We start from the raw sequence: 26,615 nt of genomic DNA, 5'->3' as shown, positions 1-26,615 counted from the left end.
TCATCGGATGCCCATGCTGTCATTATTTTTTCTGGATAAATGAATTGTTAGATTTGAAAAATATTTCTGTAAATGTTTTTATCTTTAAGTTTGTTCTGAGTACCTATAATCTGTTCTGGTGTCTTGTTAATACATTTGAGCGTTTAATAAATATGTAAAAGTTCGATACTCTGGAAGTTTAGTGAATTTTTTTTTTTTTTTTTTTAAGCATTGATGCCACTGTTACATAATTATGCAAACACGTATTTATTAATTTGGGATAGCGGATACTGGATACTGTAGGCAGTGTTGTGAGAAGTCATACGGTTTTACACTTGTTTAGTCTTACTTCTGGTCATTCTAAGCTATGTTGTCGGGTGCCTGCTTGGTTATCTGAAACCGTAATAATGCGACTAATCGAATGAATCGCTGATTAGAATATTTGAGGTCTATTAGTCTACTGGTACTCATAGCGAAAATACATGCAATAAAGCTAGTCTTAACACTGGAACAGAATATCGATTTATGAATATCTTAAAAGGGCATGGATGTTTGTTCCAACTACATCTTCAAAGCGTGTGAAAACTCAGCTATAAAATTCAAGAAGTAGTTTTTTTTTTTTTTTTTTTTTTGTAATATCGAATCCTCTTCTAGTGTTTTGTTCAATACATGACAAAATTGGTAATTATGAAAAGAAAAAGCAATGTATGTTCAAGATAATATCAGAACAAGGTTCGATATTACAAACTAAGAATTAATTTCAACTTTTATTCTTATGGATATTATGCACGTCATAGGTGCAACGCTTCTTTCGTTCACTTTTGTATTCTTTATTTAAGTAGTCTTTAACAGCAGTGGACCAGTGTGCACTCTAGTTGCATCCATCCAGCAAAAATTATTGCTAGCCAGTGTGTGTACTGATACAGTTTCCAGCAATTCAATGAAAATTGGGTCAATATATATTGCCCAGCAAGAATTCTTACTGGATCTAGCAAGAGGGCATGCTGGACCGGCAAGGACCTCTAGATAGGGAATCGGTGTGATAATTACCGTAAATCTTGTACGGTAATAACACACCTGTGCTTTAAAAAAGACGACCCCTAAATATTACGGTAAATTACCCTAAAATATACGGTACCAAATTTGTTTCTAAACACGATCGATATTATTTTGCTTCTAAATATACGGGCTGCCGTTTTTATGAAAAAATGGTGGTCCGTAAAATTTAGGGTAATCAGATGGCAGCGAGAGTTGACGGTAATCGGTCAGTAAATTTAAGGCGAAATTTTTTACAGTGTACGATATTACTCTGTCCAAGTTATCACAATTTCATTGTACTTTCAACTGTGATATAAACGATTCTATTTAAAACGGTAATTGGCTCAGTGTAGATTCCAAATAATGTGGTCGCGCCAACCATTATGACATTAAAATAAATAGAACTTCAATTAACTTTATGTATTTTATACTACCGAGCATATAACCATCATTTCAATAAACTATACAGTGCGTTCCACGAATAACTACAAAATTTTAAATAGCAACCCCCACCGCGACGTATCTCGTTTGAAAGGTAATCACATGTAGAGACTAATTTTGGAAACTACATGTCGCTAGCGTGTTTCTGTCCATCATGGCGGCCATTCCTAAGTACGGTCGAAGTACTCGTAGTTACTCCTCGTAACCCTCTTAGGCCCCTCTCATGGGGAACTTTCCTTATCAGCATAATGTTGTCTTTTGTGTCCATTCAAGGTTACAAAAGGTTTCATGCCTTATCTGCCTTGGTCTCTTCTGGAGACGGGCCTTAGTGTTATGAGTTTAGCGCACTTCGATTGTACTTGCGGATGGCCACCATGTTGGACAGAGACACGCTAGCGACATGTAATTTCCAAAATTGGTCTCTACAAGTGATTACCTTTCAAACGAGATACAACACGGTGGGGTTGCTATTTAAAATTTTGTAGTTATTCCCCGTAACCCTCTTAAGCGCACCTCACGAGGGGTTCTCCTTATCAGCATAATGTTGTCTTTTGTGTCCCTTCAAGGTTACAAAATGTTTCATGCTTCTATCTGCCCTGGCTTCTTCAGGAGACGGGCCTTAGTGTTATGGGTGGAAATTCGACAGTACTTAAGGATGGCTGCCATGTTAGAGACACGCTAGCGACATGTATTTTCCAAAATTGGTCTCTATACGTGATTACCTTTCAAACGAGATACGACACGGTGGTGGTTGCTATTTAAAATTTTTTGTTACCCCTCGTAGCCCCCTTGAGCACCCCTCATGAGGGGTTCTGCATATCAGCATAATGTTGTCTTTTATGGCCCTTGAAGCATACAAAAGGTTTCATGTTTCTATCTGCCTTAGTTTCTTCAGGAGACGGTCTTAGTGTTATTCGTGGAACGCTCTGTATTACATGACTTCCTGTAGAATCTTATAATAATTTTAGAACCATCTATATATATATATATATATATATATATATATATATATATATATATATATATATATATATATATATATATATATATATGTTGCTAACAGAACATACGCTACAATTCATCCTCTTCAAAATTCAAGCGTATTATTAAATATTCAAAGTTTCATCCTACAATAGGCACGTACCAAATTTATTAGATTGTGTTCAGTAAGTTTATAAATTGGCCTGATACCCTATCGATCCGGAAATAACTTGCATCCGGAAATATGAAGAATCTTTAAAATTCAAGGTGAAGAAAGAATAAATAATTACCCAAAACGGAGTTGCTTTCTTAAAATTCGAAAAAGTTAAACAAGTAAATTAGATTGCGTGAAGGAATAGTGGATTTTATGAATATAAACTGGTTCGTTATCGGGCCAATTACTGTATGAGAAGTTTTTGCATATCTAAATGAATTTCTTAAAATTTGATAGTCCTATTATCCTGGGTATGATATTTTATAATACTTCTAGTACTTATTTACAAAATGCGGTGGCGCGGTGGCTCAGTGGTAGAGCGTTCACCTCTGGTGCTTGGGGTCCCGGGTTCGATCCCAGCCCCCGCCAAGTGAACTTTGTGGTGGACAAACACCGTGCTCGTGGGTTTTCTCGGGGTTCTCCCGTTTCCTCCCACTTTCTTCATTCCACCATTTCACTCATCTCTCATAATCACGGTCTCCTTTAGCCTAACCGGCATAACCGTGGGACGTAAAACTCAAAGATTTCATTTCATTTCATTATTTACAAAATGCAACTTGGCACAGATTCCAACCTACATTGCTAAGCTATGTCAATGTTTCGTAAAAATACTACTTCGTGCAACTCACCAGTAACTTTCACTATATCAAATAAAGTTGCTACAAATTGACGAAGGCCTATAGCTTTTTATTTGAACATTCATTGCACAGTCTCTCAGCTAATTAGCCGTATATTGACTGATCTTAAATCTTCATAGAAATTCTTTTCACCATTTCTCAGTATGATTAGATTTGATTTATGAGACTATCAGTGTACATTGATGTCCACGTACATTACCTAATAATCGTTGAAATGGTATCTAGCATTATGATATTTGACACAAACGGGCTCATACTGTAAAACGTCATAGTACTGGATCACTTTTCAAAATCCAGAACGTTACTGTAAGCCTCTTCTGCCATTGTATCATTACAATAACCAATATTTAGATGCCATAGCTGACGAAGTCCACCAACACTGTATTTAATGGTGAACAAGGGTATACTTAGATAATATATTTTTTCCTGGGAGATACCTTATTCAGAGAGATTTTAGGAAGGATAAATACTATACGAATTCATCACTCTTCAAGATTGACTTTCACCATTGTACTGTCCATCTCATGCTGTAAACACATTCAGAAACGTTTCACTTGATTAGACTTGATGATACACAGCTCATGAACAAAATTTGGGTACCTACGAGTAAATATCCAAAGATGGTTGTGTCCCTTCCTGGCCGAGTGTTTTACGTATGTACTCCGCTCGGATACTATCCCGAATAGTAGACCTACCTTGGATTTCACTATAAACAGCAGGATTTTTCTGTATAACCTGAGTGTTGAAAATAACTGCCAAAATTTTGCAAATTAATCAATGTATATAGTACGTTTTCGTTCTTGATATTTCAACGGAAACTGACGGCAGTACAGCTCTTGAAATTTAAGGAATATCAAACGTAGTTGGTGATCACTGTTTTCGAAGTTCATGTTTTCGTACGCTGAGCTCCTAGACATTAGCATCATGGGTTGTGCAGCAATTCCACAAAGCCTCTTCACGGTCCACTTCAACCATCTACAATATTGTCATTTGATTTGGTTAAGACTTGCAATCATACCTGTGTTCGACAAATACAGGTGTTGTACCCAGCAATAGCGCTCTTTTTGAAGTCAACAACACAATGGGCTCGAACTCCTCACATCCCATTGTAGTAGAAACTCCTCTGAATCTCCTATTAGTTTTGAAATCTAGAAGCTATAAATCACTTAGATTTGTATATTTCTTTATCGAAATACTTTCCCACTACCTTCTAATACTCGTAGATATTTATGTGAAATAGTATTGAGTATTTATGCGGATTGGTGTTTAGAAGAAAAAAACACAAAATAAGTCATTTTTATTCAAATCAAAGATGAGTACAAAAATATATATTTCTAGGTTATAAGACAGTATTTTCTAAAAGAGAGTATACAAATTAAGTAGATATAGGGTCTACAGTATAGTATATGATACTTTTTTATATTGAAATTTCTAAAAAAAATAGGATTTTGAACATGTCTTATTTCTACATTCACCGATTCATATAAAATAAAGAATATGTTCTAGAATTTTCTTGGAGTTGCTACTCTGAAACCTGAAAATTAAACTAGTTCTCCTTCTGAACTTCTAGAGATAAGCTATAGATGTGGTATTGACACATGACAATCTAGAGTGCAATGTCAAATAAAGTAAAAATAGTTATGAAATTTAGGTATTTGCATTTAATTTCTGATACAAAGAAAGATAAATTGAATTCCCATACAATTTACATGTCACAAGCTGGATGGTAAATTCGAAGGTATGTAACAAGCTTAGAAAGGTTAATAATGGATATGTTGTACAGTATTCAACTTGAACAGATGACGAAATACGAAATACTTGTATTCGTTTTGTCCAATGTAAAAAAAAAATCAAATTATATTAAATACACATAATTTAACATCAATCTTGCAGAAAAAGTTGTTGAAATACCAAAAGCAAAATTAAGTTTTAATTACTTTCGTTACGAGCAAACGCTTTAATTGCTACTTTCTTTCATGTATTATAGAAAACGTTATAGAACTCTTTTCACTCCATAATCACATTTTATCTTCCAATAGTCATAATTATCTTATATAGTCATAATTATCCAATAGTCGTAGTTATTTTCCAATATTCATAATTAATAGTCACAAACTCCACCATGAATTAAAATGTCTACTGGAGCTGAAAGCACTCTAAAATTCACTTCATTATGGTTTAAAGATTTGAGCATATATTTTTGGAACCTACACGTAACAGTCCACAAACGCCGTTTATCATCAATTTTTATACCACTGGTAAACTGAAGAGTAACATCATTACGAGCAACTTCTTCGATAAATCGAATGGAAAAGGGGTTCTGATAATTCCAACATGCTAAAGAGTTTCTACCTAGAAGTCCAAAGAACAGAACACCATCTTTATCCATTGCTGATGCCGCTGATTGAGAAGGTTTGCAAGGCTCTGACACTTGAAAAGCTTCGTCATGATGTATAGCAGCTGTTTCGTTTCGAAGGATCGATGTTGGTACCCACGATTGTCTGACACTAGCAAGACTATGGAAAAACAAGAGACGATCGTCATGTTCTAGTGGTGACAACGCCAAACCAAATATACCGTCCATTAACGAAAATGATTCTCCATTTATGGAAAATTTACCATGCAAGGGATATGGATAAAAATAATTGTGTTCTATTTTCCAGGACTTATCATTTCGGTAATCATAAACAAGCAAGCTGTATTCCGTAACATCGGCAGCATACGCAAAAGCATCATCACAATTATCACGAACATCTGTCGCTATTGTTATTAGCAGTGAACTGCCTAGTTTTAAATGATCCTTGGGAATGCGATAACGTTTTATCACAATATCTTTGTATAAGTTAAACACTACAATTTGAGGTATGCACAACTGTTCGCCTTCGCCAAAGACATCAACCATTCCGGAGTCCAAAGCCCATAGGCGACCACACTCATCAATACTAGTTCTAAACACTGACGTTAAACCACTACAAAATCCTTCCTCGTTCATGGACCAATTAGGATAAGGTTTTAGTTTTGGTGTCATAGAATACGGTCCCTTATTGTAAGGAACAGTAGCTAGCGTGGCCGGAACACCTGGTTTTAACCTAGGTAACGTAATGAACACTCGGTTTCGCCACACGTCCACATCTAACGGCACAACATGTTCTGGTATAAAAGCGCCACTTGTAATAGCAGACCAACGTTCCAAAGAACTAAAGTAAGTGAAGTCTATTACTTTCCATGAATAGATTTCCCTTAAAATGGCGGAAACGGTTAGGAAATAGCTGAGAATCGTAATCAAGAAAAGCGTCGAAACGCTATGTGATGTCTGCATGGCTTATTAATTCGAGGTAACATCTGGAAGAAAGAAAAAATAGTATTATAATTATTTACATTTCTATGTGCAGTAGTAAATAATGTTTCAATTTAGCATAACAAACTATTTTTGGTTTTAGCGCAAGTAAACGAGTAATCTATGAGGAGTGGCAATTTAACTCCAGAAATTATTGTGTAGTGTCGACCCAAAACATGCAATTACAGAATTAGATCATCTTATTCATCTTCCTTATTCATTCAACTTTTCTCTTATTTCCATTTGTTCCTATAATTAAAGACCGTGCTAGGAGAACAAAGATATCTGACACTGCCAATATCAAGAGAAATGTATAAAAATGAGCAACAATACCTCGTGGAAAGAATTTCAATTCTGTTTGTAGAAAATTTATCACCATTCAAAATAGTTATATAAGTACATTAGTTACATAATGTTTGCTTTGCATAGCATAATGACAAGCAACAGATGGTTCTGAAAGTTCCGTTCATACAGATGTTCCAAAAATTAAATTATCACCCTAGCTTACGTTGAGACTTTTTAAAAAATAAATTATAGTAGTCCAAACTAGTGCGAAAGTAGTAATATTTTATTTAAGTGTATCTTAAGAAAGTTCAAAATAACTGGAGGTAAAATAAACTATTTGATTGGTTTAAGTGGAACAGCTGAGCATAGTCACACTTCATCTCTTTATTTAAGATAATACCAATAGTTATTATTTTTAAATTTCTTGGAATAGGCAGAAATGTTTGTTGAAACAAGGCACATAAAGGGTGCAGCAAAAAGAACTCTCCTATTTAGGGGAGAAACTAATAAAATCAAAATCCAAAGTAGATATAGAAATTGTAGTTTAGTTTTGTTGCTGGAAAGTAGCATAATATCGTTATACCAGTGCACTGTTTGGAATAAAAAAACTCACTCAAAGGTGACCTCCGTTATTGATATAAAGCGCGAAGCTTGCTACATTTCTATCGACATCCTGTAATTTTTGATAAAATCTTCGAAAACAAAAGTACAATATTCTCCCGACAACGACATAGGAAACACTGAAAAATATAGTGTAGTCGGAAGAACATCGTGCCTTTGTTATTTCGCTGGTGGAACCCACCACTTGAGTGATGTTTGTTTAAAAAACAAATTAATATTATGTGTAACGACACTATGCATACTTATGCGACATTATCCAATTATGAAACGACATTATGCAATTATGAAACGACATTATGTGTATACTTTCCAGAAACAAAAAGTCAATTACCGTGTCTGCTTTGAATTTGAATTTATTAGTTTCTCAAATTGGGAAGTTTTTCCTGACCCAATATTTATGTAGCCATCTAGATATGGTCTTAATTATGCAGAAAATGTGAAGAATAGACAGCACTTAACTAATAGCATAGGCAATATAGAATGAAATGGACTGTATAAATTTTATTCTAATTGAAGCAAAGATTCCCAATGAGCTACAGGAAATTTATTTTTATTATATCTTTATATAAAAAATAACATTGGAAAACAGAATTTGACCTAGCATCCCGTGTGTTTACATCGCTCCATCAGTTTACTAATCCGTTTCGTCCACAGTCAAGAATTTGGGCGCAATTACCAACCACCAAATTTACCAATCTTCTTCCCCTTTCCCCCTAAACAAAATCACAATAACTTGCTTTGTAAACGAAATTTTATATAATTTGCGAATTCTTTCATTCTTAAAAGCATCGTCATAGTAAAATTAAAGTTTGATTGTATTATGTTTAATTAAAAATTGTCTCCCTAAAAATCTCATGGGCGTAACTGGCGCCCTAAAATCCGCCTCTGGCTACTAATACCTACGACTTTAAATAGTTCGAAATGCACGATAATCACTCCATACATCAGCTTCTAAGAGCTAGAAATACTTCGGAGAGAGCTGAAATACAAATGATCAACTTATAGTTTAAATTTTGCTGGCATCAGATTAAACAAAAAACAGTCTCTACAAAATTTTACGATAGAACGTGCATATTCAACATGTATATAAGATGATTCTATGACTGCACATTACTTATTTCAAATTTTGGAATTACTTGAATAAATTATTATAAACTTCAACTAAATTCTCCACAAAATTTAAAGAAAAAACACCGTAAAATAAACTCTGCTAATGACAGTAAACAGGATTGCGCGAAAACTTACATTTATGGGATATAGATAGCTTCGTTAAAGTCGCTGTTGCCCATTAAGATGTTAATGGATTGACTCCGGTCCAGATAATCGTTCTAGGTATCTACTACAAAAATCAGAATTCAAACGTTTGCTTCTATGTATGGAAGATGATTTATTTATTTAGAGAAGTGAATACTACAGGTAAAAATACCCACTTACAGTATTCACAAAAACAGATAAACATAACAACACTAGAATAAACAGACAAGTGATAATTTTAATGAGTGGTTAATCATTGATTCTGTCATTTAAAGAATTTACTACGTTTTTAAAATTTAGTGAGGGACATTCTGAATATATCAGTATTTGGATCAACCACACACAGTTTGTTGTAGAGGTTACACATGCTTCAAATAGGTGAGCTTTTCATCATATTTGTTCTTAATGTTCTACAGTGAAATAAGCCAGCTTTTGGACGTCTTCTAACTTTGGGAACTTTAAATTTCAGAAGTTCAACTAATTGCGACATTTGGATTTTGTCATTTAAAATCTTATAGAGTTGAGTTGATTTTAGTTTAGCGTCCCTTTCGGCAGCGAGGCTATATGAGACGTGGACCTACTGATTAACGTGGAATCCGAACCACATGAGCTCCCGCCGGGAATCGAACCCGGGTCTCCCACGCCAAAGGCGCGTACGTTAACCGCTTAGCCACGAGGAGCTCTAAAATCTTATAGAGAAGGCAGAGTAATCGAACTTTTCCTCTGCTGTCGAGGGATACAATATTCAGTTGTTTAATTAAACATCGACATATTTCAAATTTAGGATATATGCCTGTTTCCTTGAAAACTAAATACCTTTCGAATTTTGATTGTATCATTTCTATTTTGTGGCTATATTTTTACTTGCAGGGTTTCAGATTTCGGCAGCGTATTCTAGTTTCGATTTAACGATTGCGTTATATATCGTTTTTAATGTGTCTTGTTTCTTCAAATCCCTTCCAGTTCTTATCGTATACCCCAGATTTCTATAAGCTTCGCTCACATTTTTTTTTTTTTTTTTTTTAGCGTGGTTGAAAATGTTACGTTTTGTGTCAAAGCTGACTCCGATGTGTTTAAACCCTTCGATCTTTTTAATATTGAGGTTACCAATGAAATAATTACATTTTAGAGGTGTGTTCTTACGCGAGTATGACATTATAAAACATTTATTTACATTAAGGTTCAGATCATAGAGTTGACACCATTTGGAAACAGCATTGATATCATTTTGTAGAGATACCGAGTCATTAACATTACTAATACAACTTTAGGTCATGTGCATACAGTAGGCTGAATGAATTTTGCAGGCTATTGGGAATATCATTAATTAATATTAAAAATAAATAATATATAGATTAACAGCTGTTAACCGTTAAGATGTTCAAGAGTTATCATGTGGAATAACGGACGGATGGACGTGCTAACAGCCCACTGCGTGATTCTAATAATTATACCATCATTTGATAAATGTGTTGAATATTGAATGTCAATGCTATACCATTTGGGTACAATTATTCTTTATGTAGAAACTAGCAAGGTCAAGTTTTAAAATCATATCGTTCTCTGTTACAATTGTCTCTAAAATATCGCAACTCTTTCAACAATAACTTTTCTTGAAAATCAAAATATTAACATTTTAAAATCTAAATAAACCATTTTTCCTCGCATTTATCTAACTTCCAACAATAAATCTCTATTAGCACTGTTAAAATTGTTCAAAAAATAAAAAAGAAATTAAATATTTCAGTTTAACATCCCGTGATTATGGCTTTTAGGTTAAGGGAGAAGCATGATGAAGGCAAGTGAATGATGATGGAAGAATTGGTGAAAATGAGAATGGGGGAGGAAACGGATATACCCAAGAAAACCCGTGAACACGATGTTGTCCACCACAAATGTACTTGGCCTGGTATCGAACCAGGGACTTCATGCACCATTAGTAAGCGCTCTACCACTGAACCACCACAACCCTCTTAAATTTATTTAAATGTTATATACGCAATGTCCCTTGTTTATACGAATGATTGCTATTTTTTTCTTTAAATCAAAAGTTGAGAGTCAAAACAGGGCATTTCCATTTTTTTAAAGAACAAATAGAAATAATCGAAGGGCAAAGGGTGTCTATAAGACGAAAACTGCTGAAATTTTTCGTGTTTTAATAATGCTGAGACTCCTGGAGATATTAGATTTTCTCACATACTTTACACTGAAAAATGAGTATTCATTACTCGTTTCTTGTCCTAAGCTCACTTTTACCTAGTCTGGATTTGAACCTATCAATTACTATATTAATTACCTTTTCAAACAAGTACTCGTATAATTATTTTGCTTGATTAATACAAGAATATATTGCCAGAACTCTTGAAATATGACGGGATTTCAGCTTTTGGAACACTTTCTTTTTCTCCTAACCCTCACATTCAGATATAAACAAACAATATTCCATAGATTACCAAAAGGCAGAAAAAGAAATAGGAAGTGATTTTTGAAAAGAGCAAAACACTAATTGAGGCAAATAGTGATGAGCAAATGCAAGACCAAGACCAAGACCGGGGTGGTCTTGGTCTTGGTCTTGGTCTTGCACACCCAGTCTTGGTCTTGGTCTTGCACTGGAACCTTCGGTCTTGGTCTTGGTCTTGGTCTTGCAAACCCAGTCTTGGTCTTGGTCTTGGTCTTGCACACCCAGTCTTGGTCTTGCTTGCAAGAGTCTTGCAAGTTTTGCTTTTAAGAAATCTTATGTTTTTCATAGGTAAATTTTACTCTGGATATAAGGGATAATAAATTCTACAATGCTCCAATAGTAACGGAAATACAATATATGTTTTTAAATGTAACATAGTTTATCTTCGTGTAAGTATGATAATAGTGTACAACATAAGTAATGACCTTTATTTTTTTATTGGGTGCCCACGCTTCGCTAATCTTTTTATATTTTTTAACAGATCCAACACTCCACCGGTTCCGAAACTAGGGAGACTACCCCTGAGATGAATGAAAGAAAATCAAAACGGTACAGATAATTGAAATACCATGAAATGCAAAATTATTTTTACACTCTAAAGGCGTCAGATTTTTCTTTTCAACCACATTAGCTAATCTTTGTGTTAAACAAACTTATAATTAAATATTGAGATTTTGTTTTACTGATTCCAATGGGGCAGAAACATGGACATTACGCAAAAGCGATGGAAAAAATTAGAGACTTTCGAAACCTGGGCATGGAGAAAAATGGGGAGAATTAGCTGTGTTGAACGGAAAACGAATGAGAAGGTGTTAGAAATATTAGCAGTAGGGGAAAAAAAGAAGAATTTTAGATATTGATAAGAGAAGAAAAAGGAACTGGTTGGGATATTGGCTGTGGAGGACGTACTAGAGGGTATGGTGAAAGGAAAGAGAGAGAGGGAGAAAAGGAAATTGTAGTTGAAGGAAGATATTAAGAAAATTGCTACATTAAGACGAAGAGACTAGCTGAGGACCACCGTACATCGAGGTTTCTCAGTTGCAGCAAGCAACCAGCCGATAATGGCAGAATAGCTTTGATGATAATTATGATGATATGTTTAGCATATCGACAAAAAAGAGAAAAATTAAAATAATTATTATAATCAAAACCTAATATTTTAGAATAATTTGAGTGAAAACTAAAAAAAGACTCAACTGTCTATGTCTTTTCTATAAACTCAATTTGTATAAATACTTTTGACCTATATTAGAAATACAAAATAACGACATCAAACTACAAGTTATTTAAAATAACTGTATAAAATCAGTCTCACTTGTGAATATGGATTACTAGCATCAATTACCCACTTCGTTGGGTTAAATTTTAAATAATAATAATATGTTTCGTTAATCAGTCAATTTTCATTATTACTAAGCGCTTTCTGATATGGGGCATTTTCGATTATTTTTATATTTCTCTCCCCTCCTCCTCCCCAAGTTGCGGGGCTGAATTTGGGTTTAAACGACATCAGAAACATCACTGTTCATCTTAGAGACACCGAAAACTATGGATTCGGCACTAATATAGGTCATTTTCAATAAACTTATATATCTCCTCCTCCCCCATGTTGCAAGTCACGGCATCGGAAGTGTCACTGTTAATCTCAATGACCTCGAAAACCAAAACCATGAATTTGACATTGATAATAATGGTCATTTTCAATAATTTTTATATATCTCCTTCTTCCCCCTTCCCCAAGTTGCGGTGCTGAATTTGCATTTAAACGGGATCGGAAGTATCACTGTTCATTTTCGTGACCCCAAAAACTATGAATTCGACACTAATATTAATTTTCGATCATTTTTAGATATCTCTCCTCCCACCGCCAAGTTACGGGGCTAAATTTGGATTTAAACAGCATCGGAAGTGTCATTGTTTATCTCAGCGACCCCGAAAACTATAGACTCCACTCTAATATCGGTCATTTTCGATCATTTTTAAATACCTCTCCTCTCCTCGGCCCCTAAGCTCCATCGTCAAAGTGATATGACAGAAACCATCTCAGGTCCGAACTTCATCTATGTTGAAAATGTGATCGAGATCGGTTGGGTGGTTCAAGAGTTATTAAGTTTTATTTATTTTTATATATACCTCCTCCTGCCCTAGGTTCTACCATCAAAATGAAACTATAAAAAACTTTCCAGTTAGGCACCTCATACATGTTAAAAATTTGATTAAGGTCGGTCTGGTGGTTCAAGAATTATTAAGTCACAAACTTAGTCACTTTTATTTTTATTTATTTTGATTTTTGTATACCTCCCCCTCCTCCTACTCCCATACGTTGTTCCTTCAAAGTGAACTGATAAATAACATTCCAGGCCCAAACCTGATCTATATTGAAAATTTGATCGATCTCGAGCTGGTGGTTCAAGAGTGTTCAAGAGATTGGGAGTCACAAGCATAGTCACTTTCAATTTTATAATATAGATTTACTGTTGTAGTGTAATGTTATATCGCTCAATCTCCGATGTGCCGTATACCTAAGGAGGCTAAAAATTATATGAATAAACAATTATTCAACGTATAAGCATCTGCCCATGAAATCAAACTTGCGGTTACATGCACTAAGTTTTTGTCAATGTCATGAAAATGTTATTTCGATATTAATTTTACGAGCACACATTAAAAATTTACAACGGATGCTTGAGTCTCATAGCCAAGGCCATACTCATGTAGTCAGCACCTATGGTGTACGGAATTACCGATGTTCAATACTACATTTCTCTTCAGTTTTGGAAGAAGAACACCACTAGTATGCTTTGAAATGAAATGAAGTATCTAGTTTAACGTCCCACAGTAATGCACCAACGCTAAGGGAGACGGTGATGATGAAAAAAGACTGAAATGGTGGAATGAAGAAAGTAGGAGGAAACGAAAAAAACCTAAGAAAACCCACGCACACGATGTTTGTCCACCAAAATAGCTTACATGGCGCAAGATGACACCTGTGTGGCTTGAAAACGAGCAATATCTACAGAAAACGCGAACAACCAATTTAGGAAACGATATACTGTTGGTATATGCTACAGGGGCAGATCGACTCACACGGATTGCATAACACTATCGGGAACACATTCACTCTAGTGTCACTTTTACTGAAGTAAAAAAAAATCAAGTAAAAGATGTAATGAATTTTCTCCTTTTTTACATTGTATAAAAAAATTCAAGTAGTACAGTACTTGTGCAAGACTCTTGCGCAAGAGTCTTGGTCTTGGTCTTGGTCTTGCAGGTATGGTCTTGGTCTTGGTCTTGTTCTTGCACACCTTGGTCTTGGTCTTGGTCTTGCACCGCTATTCGTGGTCTTGGTCTTGGTCTTGGTCTTGGTCTTGCATGCAAGACTCTTGCAAAAACTGCAAGACCAAGACTCTTGCGCTCATCACTAGAGGCAAACAACTGCAAAGTGCTGAGCACTGAAGCTTTCCATAACAGTAGAAGTATGAAAACACAAACAGTGTCGACACGCTTCGAGAAATCTGAGATGTGGGTATTGTCTGTGAAGAAGAAGCTTTGCACGCCTATTCTATTGTAAGTTAATGAACTGAATATAAATTAAGAGTACCAGGTATAACTTTTCCTGGAAACTACGTTATTTAATTAACTTTAATCTAGCGTAGTTTACTTAATTACAAACCATGTAGTGTAGCATAGACCTAATATAAGTTTAAATAAAAAAAAAACTTTAAAAATGCTTTCTTTAAAATGAAATAAAATAAAAAAAATAAATCATGTTTTCTTTAAAGAAACAAAGTAAATCTTACCGGAAAGTAAGAAATAATTCTATTTTCTAGAATATTACTTCTTTAAAAATTCTATTTATGCATGACTGAAAAGAAATGGATGCATGTGGATCGGTTTCAAATACAATCATTTTATATATTTTTAATCAGACGTAATATTATAATATAATGCCACTATTATAATACTATATAAATTAAGATATAATAAGAGATTTTTTTTTTTTAAATAAATTGATTAGATAAAAGTGCTCCTCGAGTTTTTCTTTGCAGTCATGTATAAATAGATAAGTAATTTTCTTTAAAAGGTATTTCTTTTTTACTTTTTAGAACGAATTGTTCTATTTTGTCTGTTAAGCTTTTAAAGAAAGTGTCCTGCCCCTTTCGCACTCCTCGTATGGCTCCGTCTAAGTAAACGATTAGGTTAGCCGCCCATCGTTGAATCCCACGCATTCAGGGAAACCATATGAGATATAGATGAGTATTGTACCATTCAAATTTAATATTTCTGGAATCACTCCACGTGTAGCCACATTGGAAAGCATAACCCGCGGGGCGACTCAACGTCTCCATGAACAATTCGCATCTGACAATAAATATCATTTCCCAAGTTCGATGAAGAAGATGTTCTCATCCTCGAATGAACAGTATAACAGGACCGCTAGAGCATTATTATTACAAGGAAAAGTTAGATAACAAAAAGGTTACAGAAAACATAACGGTAATGAATGAGATTTTAGGATTTACATTAGTTATTTTCCTGATTCTTTTACAGATGTAGATTCAAGAGGTTGACGGAGTGGTAAGATGGTTTCCGTCGAAACATCTATTAAATCTATAAGAATCAGTAATTCTAGCATTTGTCATATGGTAAGAAAGTTCTTCCGGGAAAACTTCTTCCAATAACCTCCGCTTGCCAGAAACAACTATAAGATTATTAAGTTGAAACCGGTTTAACGAAGATAAGAAGTAAAATAATAATAATAATAATAATAATAATAATAATAATAATAATAATAATAATAATAATAATAATAATAATAATAATAATAATAATAATAATAATAATAATAATGGATGATAAGAAGTAAGGGAATGTGTATACTAGAATTCTATTTAATATTGCGAACATAAGACCTAGTGTGAGTTTTCCGTTAATGTTAAGGACAAGTCCGTTTATTAAGGATACAAGATATAATTACCAAATTAAGAGTGTGTAGTTGCGTTGCAAGGTTTTCTACTGCATGTGTGCAAGTTTCAACACATTGGAACGCCAAAAGGCTCGCCAATATACTCGATTTAAGTCACAATAACTACTACATCTGGAGATCCACATTCGATTCCCCGTGGAAGCTCATGTACCTCGAATGTTACCTTCGATTTCAAACGGAACCAACTAATCATCCATAATAACTTCGAAACTGACTGATTGTTTTCTTCAGCAAAATTGGAAATTTTGACTGCCCATTTTTCGCAAGAGAAAATAAATTTCATGGAAAATATTTGAAAGATATATATTCAAGAAATTTGAAACAAACTTGGCTTCACTGAAATTTTGTAAACCTTGACACTATAGTTGCTAACTAACTTCTCACAACGTCGAAACAAAAGTCAATTGTTTTCTCACATCACAAGCAGATATGTTCACCTAAATCATCTAAATTGTTAGGCATCCTCCACATGATTTCCATCACCCTGAAATCCATATTTGTGATGGCGCCTATAAATGTGCTTTGTTAAAGTTGAAATCAAGTTAAAATTCGGTCTCTTAAACCCAAAATCGGAAGATTTTTTTCAATTTCGAGGAAAGTTACTCAAAATTCTTAGCCTCAAAATGAATTTTTGAAAAATATCTTTTTTTCTAAAAAAAAAAGGAAAAAAAAGTTTCGAAACAGCCAAATCAACTTGTCGCACGATATATTCATTTTCTGAATGTCAAATTATAGAATATGCTAATTAGGTGAGTATATGACTAGCGTTTTAAATGGAATGGTAAAAATGAGAGAATATTTTGAATTTCCATACCTAGCCTTTGAAATAGAACGTATTTCTCATATATTTGTACATATAATTTGTTTATTTGTTTTTTTCTAATTTAATAACTCTTTTAAACAATAGAGCTTAATTTTTGAAATTGGTCTTATTTGAAAAAGGAACGGAATAATAAAAATGTAACTATAATAAACAAGTTTAGTTTTAATGAAAAGTTCATGTACTAAATTTAATACCTCCGACGTAAGTGAATTCCAACATTAAAAATTTTGTGCTCGGAAAATAGATTATTATACAATTTTCTCTCTTTGCTTCTCTACAAGTTAAATTATCGTAAACGCTAAAAAAAAAAAAAAAAAAAAAAAAAAAAAAAAAAAAAAAAAGCTTGTTCACTTATTTTCAGTGTAGAGTTTATATTCTAAATTCACATCACGAATTCAAACAAATCTCACATTCAGCATGTTATATATGTAAAATCGAAAATTAGAATGTTATACTGTAGAAATTACCCTCTTTTCCCTCTTTAAGAACAGAATTTTTCAAAAAGGTTAAAACAGGTTTTCACTTATTTTTAATTAAGCGTCTATACGTAGCCTACATCGAATTTCACATCTGCAAGTTAAACAAATGGTTATATTAAGAATTTTATTAAAATAAAAGGTACAGGCCACCGCACTAAACTTCCTCGCTCTAATTCCTTAAACTAAATAATGTAGTGCTGCAATTATTAATGTAACATTTTCTTTTGAAATACGAACAAAATTACGTAAGGAGTTTACGGGAAACTTCACGCAAAGAAAACTCATTTCCAAAAGTAAATTAGCTCTTGCAAATTTTTCCATAAGAAATAATTTATGCATATGTTAGGGTTATTAATGAAATATATGTTTATATAATAATAACAAAGACACATGAGTGATATTTTACATAATTTTAAAACAAAATTTACCCCAAGGGTAAACTAATGGGACATAATGTGACCTAATCACGTGGTGTGATTTCATAGGGGTCAATGTCCTCTTGACTCTGGAAGGTGTACCTTGCTCTACTCCTCAAATTTTGGGAGACCTACATTCTACTGCCCATTTAAATTTTGGAAATTGCCAATTTTAAAGCTTAGTAGCGGATTATGTGCCTCTGTAAGTTTAAAAGATGCCAACAAGTTAAAATTTTGGAGCCTTTTGACTGTTTTATCCTGTTTGATAAGGCTTTATTACGTTATATGGTTATGTGGACGAGTACAGGGGCCAAATTGTGCATTAGTGATACCTACGATTAAAAATAATGAATATTCCATTTTCCCGACTTTCATCCTATATCCCGTTGTGGCTGGTTTTGCATTTTCCCGACAAATTTTTGGGTAGTAAAGTCATAGAGCCGAAAGCAGGTATTTTTGCAGCCAGGTAGGTCTATGCTTTTTCTCTTATATTGAGTCAGGAACAAATGTGTCCAAAGTTATGAAGTCGGCGCTCACGAGTTCGGAACTCACGCTCATTCGACTTCAACCTCACGAAGTGAGCGTGAGGTTGAGTGAGCTTGAGGTCAGACTGGTTATGTGAGCGTGAGGTTGAGTGAGCTTGAGGTCAGACTGGTTATGTGAGCGTGAGGTTAGGCTGGTTATGTGAGCGTGAGGTCAGACTGATGATGTGAGCGTGAGGTCGAAATGAGTTCGTAAGCGTGAGGTTGAGTGAAGTTGGAACAAAGTAGACACCTGGTTCTTCCAATAGCCGGGAGAAGTATATTGTAATTCGAAAAGACTGTAGATTTTTTTCTCTATACAAAAGCTTATTTTTCTCTATCTGAAGATAACACCTGGTGTGAAACGACCATAGGTAAGCAGGGAGTATCTTTGGTCCGCTACTTTTTTTTTTCATTGGCCAACTTGGGATAGAAGTTTTAGTTTTAGTTAGCCGCGGTGGCTCAGTGGTAGAGTGTTCACCTCTGGTGAGTAGGGACCCGGGTTCGATCCCAGCGCCCGCCAAGTGGACTTTGTGGTGGACAAATACCGAGTGCGTGGGTTTTCTCGGGATTCTCCCGTTTTCTCCCACTTTCTTCAATCCACTATTTCATCCATTATTTCATCATCACCGTCTCCTTTGGCCTAACCGGCGTAAACGTGGGACGTTAAACTCAAAGATTTCATTTAGAATGGAGGGTTACGAGGGATGACAACTATTCTTAGATGAATAACCAGATTCCAAAACCCACTTCTCGCTAGTTCTTACCTTTTTTGCAATATGTATTGAATCCGCAAGTTGTAATGTACTTCCATCATTCCCGATTTCGGTGGAAAGATAAGGATTGTAACTAAAGGTAACCTTGGGATGTTTAATTAATTGCAAAAAAAAAAAAAAAAAGAAAAAAGAAAAAAAAAAGAAAAAGAAAAAGAAAGAAAGTATATCTCTATTACAGTTTTTACTTTATAGTGATCAACGTTAGGACCGGACATGGTTGATTTCTGCCATTTTCAGTTTGAATAGAAAGTTAAGAGTGAATGTGAGAATTTTTCTTAGAAAACTAATCGATTCTTAAACAAACAAACAAACAAACAAAATACCTTACCTAATTTTAAATAGTTTTTGATCTATGTATATCAATACTGAGACTGGAAGTTGTAGTAAATTTATATCACTTCTGATTTTAGTACATTGTTAAAGATGGAGATGAAAGGTCTTCTTAGGATGCTGGATCAATTGCAAGAAATTATGTCTCGCTATATGTTACTGTCTTTGCTCTATAGTAATCAATGTTAAACTGAAAATGGATAATTTCTACCTCTACCCATGGGTAACTCATCTTCTTCAACGAACTTATTATTTTAGCTATCGATCCCAGGAGACGGAATTCAATAATTCACTTGTATTTAGTAGTTCGCGTGTGAAGCAAAAGTCTTACGGGCGTACGAACTAATATTACAATATTATAAATCCCACTTGCGTGATCCTGATAAATCGACGTGTTTTTGTCATATTTGGTTGTATTAGGTAGTAATCCTGTGGAACAGAGAACGCTGAAGTATTGAAAGTCTAGGTCGTGTTATATGAATAGTTCTCGTTATGTTGAGAAAGTGATATCAGTATACCTTGATATTGAAAACAAAAAGACATCGAAAACTATCGAAATACTGGAAATTATCGAAAAATCGACATCGAAAAATCCCGACATTTTAAACTATCGATTGATACGTATATCGCAATATCGCAAGTCCTACCCACGATCCTGTGCACCAAAGTGTGCGTGCTAGCCAATATTCTAGCGGGAAGAGCTGTGCCCAAACTCACGAAATCGGCGCTCACGAGTTCGGAACTTACGCTCACTCGACATCAACCTCACGAAGTGAGCGTGAGGTTGTGTGAATATGAGGTCAGACTAGTGAGGTGACCGTAAGGTCAGGCTGGTGATGCGAGCGTGAGGTCAGGCTGGTGATGTGAGCGTGAGGTCAGACTTGTGATGTGAGCGTGAGGTCGAAATGAGTTTGTGAGCGTGAGGTTGAGTGGGGTTAGGTCAAAGTGATCACCTCTGGTCAGGAACCACCGTATACCAAATTACATCCAGTGTTTCTACAGAAATATATTTTGTAACTGTGAAAGTCCTAATGACCCCAATCTTGCTCTTCAGAACTCTATGGAATCCTATCTTACTTGCGATGTATTGCGGACTGAAATGAAATTTTTAGTTTAACGTAATACGATTATGCCCTTTAGGCTAAAGGTGACAAATATTTTTAATGAAAGTAAATGATTGTCAAATTTAATTTTTGTGCTCTCCAACCGGGCGTCGAACCCGGAACTACGTGAATCAAGGGCACACATGCTAGCCACTAGACCATCGAGAAGGGCACATCAGTAGAAATTTTCAATACCTTATTCCTACTGTTCTCGATAGATGGTATATCGAATAAGTTTGTAAATTAATAAATATATTTATTCTTTTACTATCTGAAATGTCATTTCTTCACAAAGGGAAGATAAAGTTTATACAAAATATTTAAAAGTAAAAAAAAAAAAAAAAATAGTAAAATTAAGAAAGAAAGAAAGGAAAGCCACGTCTTTAGCGTTGTTCCTTTTAATGTGAACGAAATTTTAAAGAAAGTAACGAGTATTAACGCCTTTGGCGTTGCCCCTCCAATATGAAATAAAAATTAAATATCAAAGAGATAGCCCCTGTAAATTCCATTATTAACTGATGTCTCTCCTTGCCTAAATTTGAGCTGAAATGTCACCGGGAATGACGCCAATGAGCTAAGAGATCCCGAAAACTATGAATTCAACACTAATATTGGCAAGTCCAGACGTGTTATTTTTTACGCATTCCTCTCCATGACGATGGGACTAAAGTTGGACTTCATATTGAGAGTGTCACTATTCATCACAGCGTCTCCGAAAACTATTTGACACTAATATTCGTTGATCCGGGTATTTATTCTCTTATTTTATGCATACATTTTGTTGTCCGTAATTGTCCTTACTCTTTGAACCCAAAAATATCGAAAAATTGCTTCGTACGCTATTAGATCTGGTGATGCGGAAAGATTATGGTAGACACACACACACAACATAATGTACATACAAATACACACACATTATTTTATTATTATTGAAGATAGATATAGTTTAAATTAATTTATCTGGTTAGAGACTGATGATAAGAGATCATGAGATATTATTATTATTTATAAAACTATAAAACAAATTTCACCGCTCACCTACTGTGATCAACAAAAGTTACAGTGAATGGCTTCAAGAAAAATTTCCCTAAAAATACCATTTATTTATTGCAAATTTATTCAATTTATTACACACTTAATAAATTATAGATAAAATTTCCTGTGCTGTATGGATAAATGCTTCAATGTCCTAAAATGTATTTTTAATATAGTCAATATCTGTAGCTTAGAGTCAATAGTCTTATTAATTATAATTATTAATTTTGCAATTCATACGTATTTAAAATAATATACGTATTCATGTTATTTCCGTTAGTCATATATTTTCATAGGACAATCATACTTACGTACTTAATTCCAGTTAAGCACCAATTATTCTAAAGGAAACAGTTTAACAACTCGCCTTGAATGTTTACCGCTGACAAACAAATCTGTAAATTAGTCAGGAACTGAACGCTCTGGAAAATTGTGTAGTCTCATAGTAAGTTCAACTTCTTGGGAATTCATTCGCGGAAGTACTTTTTTGAAAAGTAATCTGTTAAATAAACTAAAAAGTTCTTTGCATTTCTGTTCTTCAACTACAATGTAAAGAAAAGATGATTAATGATAGAGATTGTAAGGTCTATTTCAGTAAGGCAAAATTAAGCTGTTTAATCGTCATAAGGTTATATATACGAAGAAGTTCTCTTTGTGAAATATTTGCTCATTATATTGTCACTGTTCTTCACAAGTGTCACTGCTTGTCAGTGTGATTAAATCCGTTGTTACGTTAGCATGAATCACCACTTTGTTAGCAAAATTATACACTTTTTTGCTTAGAGACGACTTCAATCTTACGTTATACTGTTATGTGCAAATGTTTGCTCAAAAGCCTTTAACTAAGAAGTAAACTTCGGACGGAGGCAGAAAAGTACTTTTTTCTTCTTTGATTATAACATTTCAAAATAGATGCTCATTCAAATTTTTGCAACTCTACCCTCAATGGTCTATCAGAAAATTAAATATATTTAAAATTGCTATCCTTTCCAAGATTTTTTTTTATTTTCTGGCAAAATAGCAGACTTTTACATAGGCGGGTATAACTCAAGCCCTAATTAAAATAAAGGTGTAATACCTCATTTGAATCGTAATTTAGCAGCATTTTCTTCTGTAAAAATTTAGTTTGAATATTCGTGAAAATAGGGAAATGACAGAAGGAATTTTTTTGTATACAATATAAAGACAGTTTCGACAAAGTATCTTTGCCTTCCTTAGACACATTATGAAATACAATATCTATGATTACACCTTATATATCTCTGAAAATGAGAGGAGGTCATATCTAGGAACCAATAAGATGCATCCTATCATTTTTAACAATTTGTAATTGATTACATATTTTCAATTTTTAATGATCCAACTTTTATTTGAGAGTTAAAGTTTTAATTGAGACACTTGTGTTATTTTCATGAACAACTTTCATTTTTGAGAACCTTAAACTTTTAATTAGCTATCTACTATTCAATACACCTGTGTTACCCTTTTTTCTCTGCTTTATTCAATATCTTCCCCCACACACCATGTATATTTAGTCCACTGTTCCAGTTCACAAGTTCCTCGCTTTATTCGTTTCGTATCCATTTTGCTTCTTTCCATTTTCTTACAATGCTTCTTCTCTCTCTTTCCAGTCCCTCTACACCTTCCCAGTCTATTTCATGTCCTGTCTCCTTTACATGTTTATAACCTATATTGCGTTACTATCCCTCTTCAATCTAACGTCGTCCATGTGCTGTTTAATCCTTTCTTCCAACCTCTTTCTTGTTTCTTCTATATAACTCATACCACATTCTTTGCACTTAATTCTATATACAACTCCTCTATCACTTAGGTGAATTTCTGTTACCTTCATTTGCTTCGTTCTCAATACATCTAACATTCTTCTACTGCCTTTTCTGTATGTTCTTGATCCTCCTTTTTTCAATAAGTTCTTCAGGACTTTCGTTTTTTCTCCTATGCTCTCTATTTCAAACCATATTTTCTTCTCTTCTTCTGTATCTTCTACCACTTCCTTCTGCATTCTTCTCTCTTCATTCCTACTATCCTTCTTCAATCTAACTTCACTATATCCATTTTGTACTAATAAATTATGAAACGTCCCTTGTCTTCTTTTCTCTTCTCGACATCACTATTTATAATTTTTATCTTTTTCTTCATGTTTCTAATAAAATTATTTTTATTTCTTTCATATACGTCACTCCTTCTGTGGCAATAAACAGCTGCTGAACATTGTTTCTATACCACGTTTTTTCGAATCTCCCTTCTACTTTTTTATTACCATATCTAAAACATTTATGTCCCCTCTTCTAATTCCACTTCTAGGCTTATTCCTTTCTGTTTTTCTTCTATTCTTCTCACAAATTGCTGGAAGTACCTCTTCGTTCCTTCCCAAATACCTAAGTAATCATCAACATATCTGCAAAATATCACCAACCTTTCCTTTTTCTTTCACTTTCTGTTCCCATTTATTCATTACAATTTTTGATAACACTGGACTTAGTCCTTCCTTTATTTTGGCTAAATTCTCTCCTATTATACACACACTGTTTTACCATATCAGTTTTAATGCTTTTATCACTTTCTCTTTCTTCCATTTTTTTAATGTTCTATTTTTCATTTCTTCTTCCAACACCTTCAAAATATAATCCCTTCTTAAGCTGGGAAATATTGTTTTGACATTACGCAAAATGTTAGTGTTTTCTCATTTCTTCTTACTACTTTCTCTATCACCCTCTTGACTTCTTCTGTATTCTTAATATTACTAATCAGTTCTTCTATTATTTCTTCTGCTATTTTCTTTATTTCATCTTCTAATGGTTCAAAAATATTCTTTCTGCAATCCTTAATGATCTCAACTTTACTTCTTTCTTGTGTATCTTCGGGAATCCTGTCATATCCAGAATTCTTCCTTTTTCTTCTATTAACTTGGTTTAACCTGCCTTCTTCGCATTCTTTATTATCTCTTCTTTTACTTCTTATTTCATCTTTCTCTCGTCTATCACCTCGTATGTTTTGTCGCATAATTCTTCCAATTTCTCTTTGTACCATTTATCTTCCATTACTACTACCACTCCTCCTTTATCAGCTTGGTGTATAACAAAGTCTATCTTCTTAATCTCTTTAATCCTTCTTTCTCTTCTTTTGTAAGATTTCCTATTTTTTGTTCATATTTTGTATCATTATTGCTGCTGGTTTTCTTCTTATCTTATTCCTTTCTCTCTTTTCTTTTATGTCCATGATTGCTTGGTCCACTGAAAAAGCTATCCCTATTGTATTTGTATTTTCATTCAGCATGACAATGTTCTGAACATTTTAGAGTGTGTGTGCAGACTTTGGACGAGATTTTAAAGTTTAAGTGATTTTCTTTACTATGTAAAAGTCTTTCTTTCGATAATACATATATGAATTGAGATTTTTTTTAAAAAGGAAAATTTTCTTTTATGATGTCAGGAGAAAACTGTGTTCACAGTTTACAATATTTCGCAAAACAGAAAAGTATAAGTATTTCTCCGAAAAATTAAAAAATTCCAGATGCCATTTCTCCGACGAGCGCTTTTAGATCGTAATTACAGGTAGTTGGTGTGCTCCAACTGAGCATGCATAAAACATTACGACACTGCAAAAGTAACGTATCACACAAATATTATTATTTCGTTAGTATCGAAGAGCCATAATAAACTATTAGCGATCATGTACCTTAACGAATTTTTACACCACAACATTCATGGCGCTGGGCACGGAAATATTCCAAACGTGTCGACCCTTCGCAGTTTAGATCTATGCTGTTCCGGACCCCGATTCGATCGTATGTCATTTCGAACTTACGTCTGTTTTCCCCTGTGTATCTTAAAAACCTGCTTGTTACTTGATATTGCATCATTGTAAAATTGTCTTTTATTGTTTCGATCTATGCAGAATTGCTTTCAATGCTATAGCGGCGTCGATTGTACGCCATTTCGATCGTACGACGTTTTGGTTCCTGTGCCCTTTCGATCCTACAGTGTAACTCATTCCCGAAATTTTGTTTTATTTACATCCTAGAGCCGAAGAAAAACAGTTATAGAAAATTTCAAGGTTCTACGGCTTATAGTTTCGCAGATCTAGTGAACGGGAAAGTAATTAAGCAACCCATGTCCCTCTAAGAACATGCAACTCCTAAAACTTTCTTTTATTGGCAGCCTAAAGTGCAAGGAGAATAATTGTACAAAATTCCAAGGTTGTACGCCTTTCAGTTTCGAAAATTTGGTGAATAAAATAGAAACTAATTAGTCCCCTGGAACTATTCAAACTAGACGCGCTTCAAATTAGCTAATTTTTTATTTCAACATTTATCACCATAGAACAAAAACGGTAACAGGTAGCGAGAAGCTGTTTTTTGCAAATAATTCAGCATCTCAAGGCAGCATTTTATGACTATCCAGAATACTCTACCAATATCGGAAGTGGTTAAAATTTACTACTACTTCCAGTATTAATACTATTTTCATAGAGCAAACACAGTAAGAGAAATCAAGATCCGCTGATTTTGCAATGAACTCAGCGTCAACGGGTCTAGTGGTCTTCCACCACACCACTTAATGCATGCATGGAGAGCATTTGTGCGGCTGTTCAGCCTATTTAATGGACAGTTTCCGCCAAACAAGGCACTTTGTCCGTAATTCCTCACTCTTGTCCTTAAACCTCGTGCACAAAGTGCATAATCAGGATCTGTCCCTCGACCTTGACGCCTTAGCGTATAATCCCTATTCTCTAAGGGAGTGGGATACGCCCACTGCGCGGCGGAGCCGAAGTTCCACCTACCAGTTGCCTACTGGTGAAAGTGGATTGCTAACGAGCCAGTCTTACCAAACTCTGCAGGTATGGTGCCCGAGCGTTATAAGGCAAGCTCACCTTCCG

At 34.4% G+C, this 26,615-nt stretch overlaps 1 long non-coding RNA gene and 1 pseudogene across 2 annotated transcripts in view; one reads left to right on the top strand and one right to left on the bottom strand.

The window, feature by feature from the left end:
- The window catches only part of LOC145664522 (uncharacterized), a 139,544-nt gene that overhangs the window by 15,374 nt on the left and 97,555 nt on the right, over positions 1-26,615 (top strand). The gene's annotated exons all lie outside the window — the stretch shown is intronic.
- LOC145663686 (protein yellow pseudogene) overlaps positions 4,772-26,615 on the bottom strand; it is a 47,600-nt pseudogene continuing 25,756 nt past the window's right edge. Inside the window, exon 2 of the transcript XR_014127227.1 lies at positions 4,772-6,633. The product of XR_014127227.1 is annotated as a protein yellow pseudogene (transcript). The remainder of the gene's footprint in view (positions 6,634-26,615) is intronic.

This window comes from Thermobia domestica, chromosome 11 (assembly GCF_964235325.1).
Source record: "Thermobia domestica chromosome 11, izTheDome1.hap1.1, whole genome shotgun sequence".
In the NCBI taxonomy this organism is placed as follows: domain Eukaryota; kingdom Metazoa; phylum Arthropoda; class Insecta; order Zygentoma; family Lepismatidae; genus Thermobia; species Thermobia domestica.
Note: the sequence above shows the minus strand (reverse complement) of the source record. Positions and strands in the feature narration are given on the sequence as shown.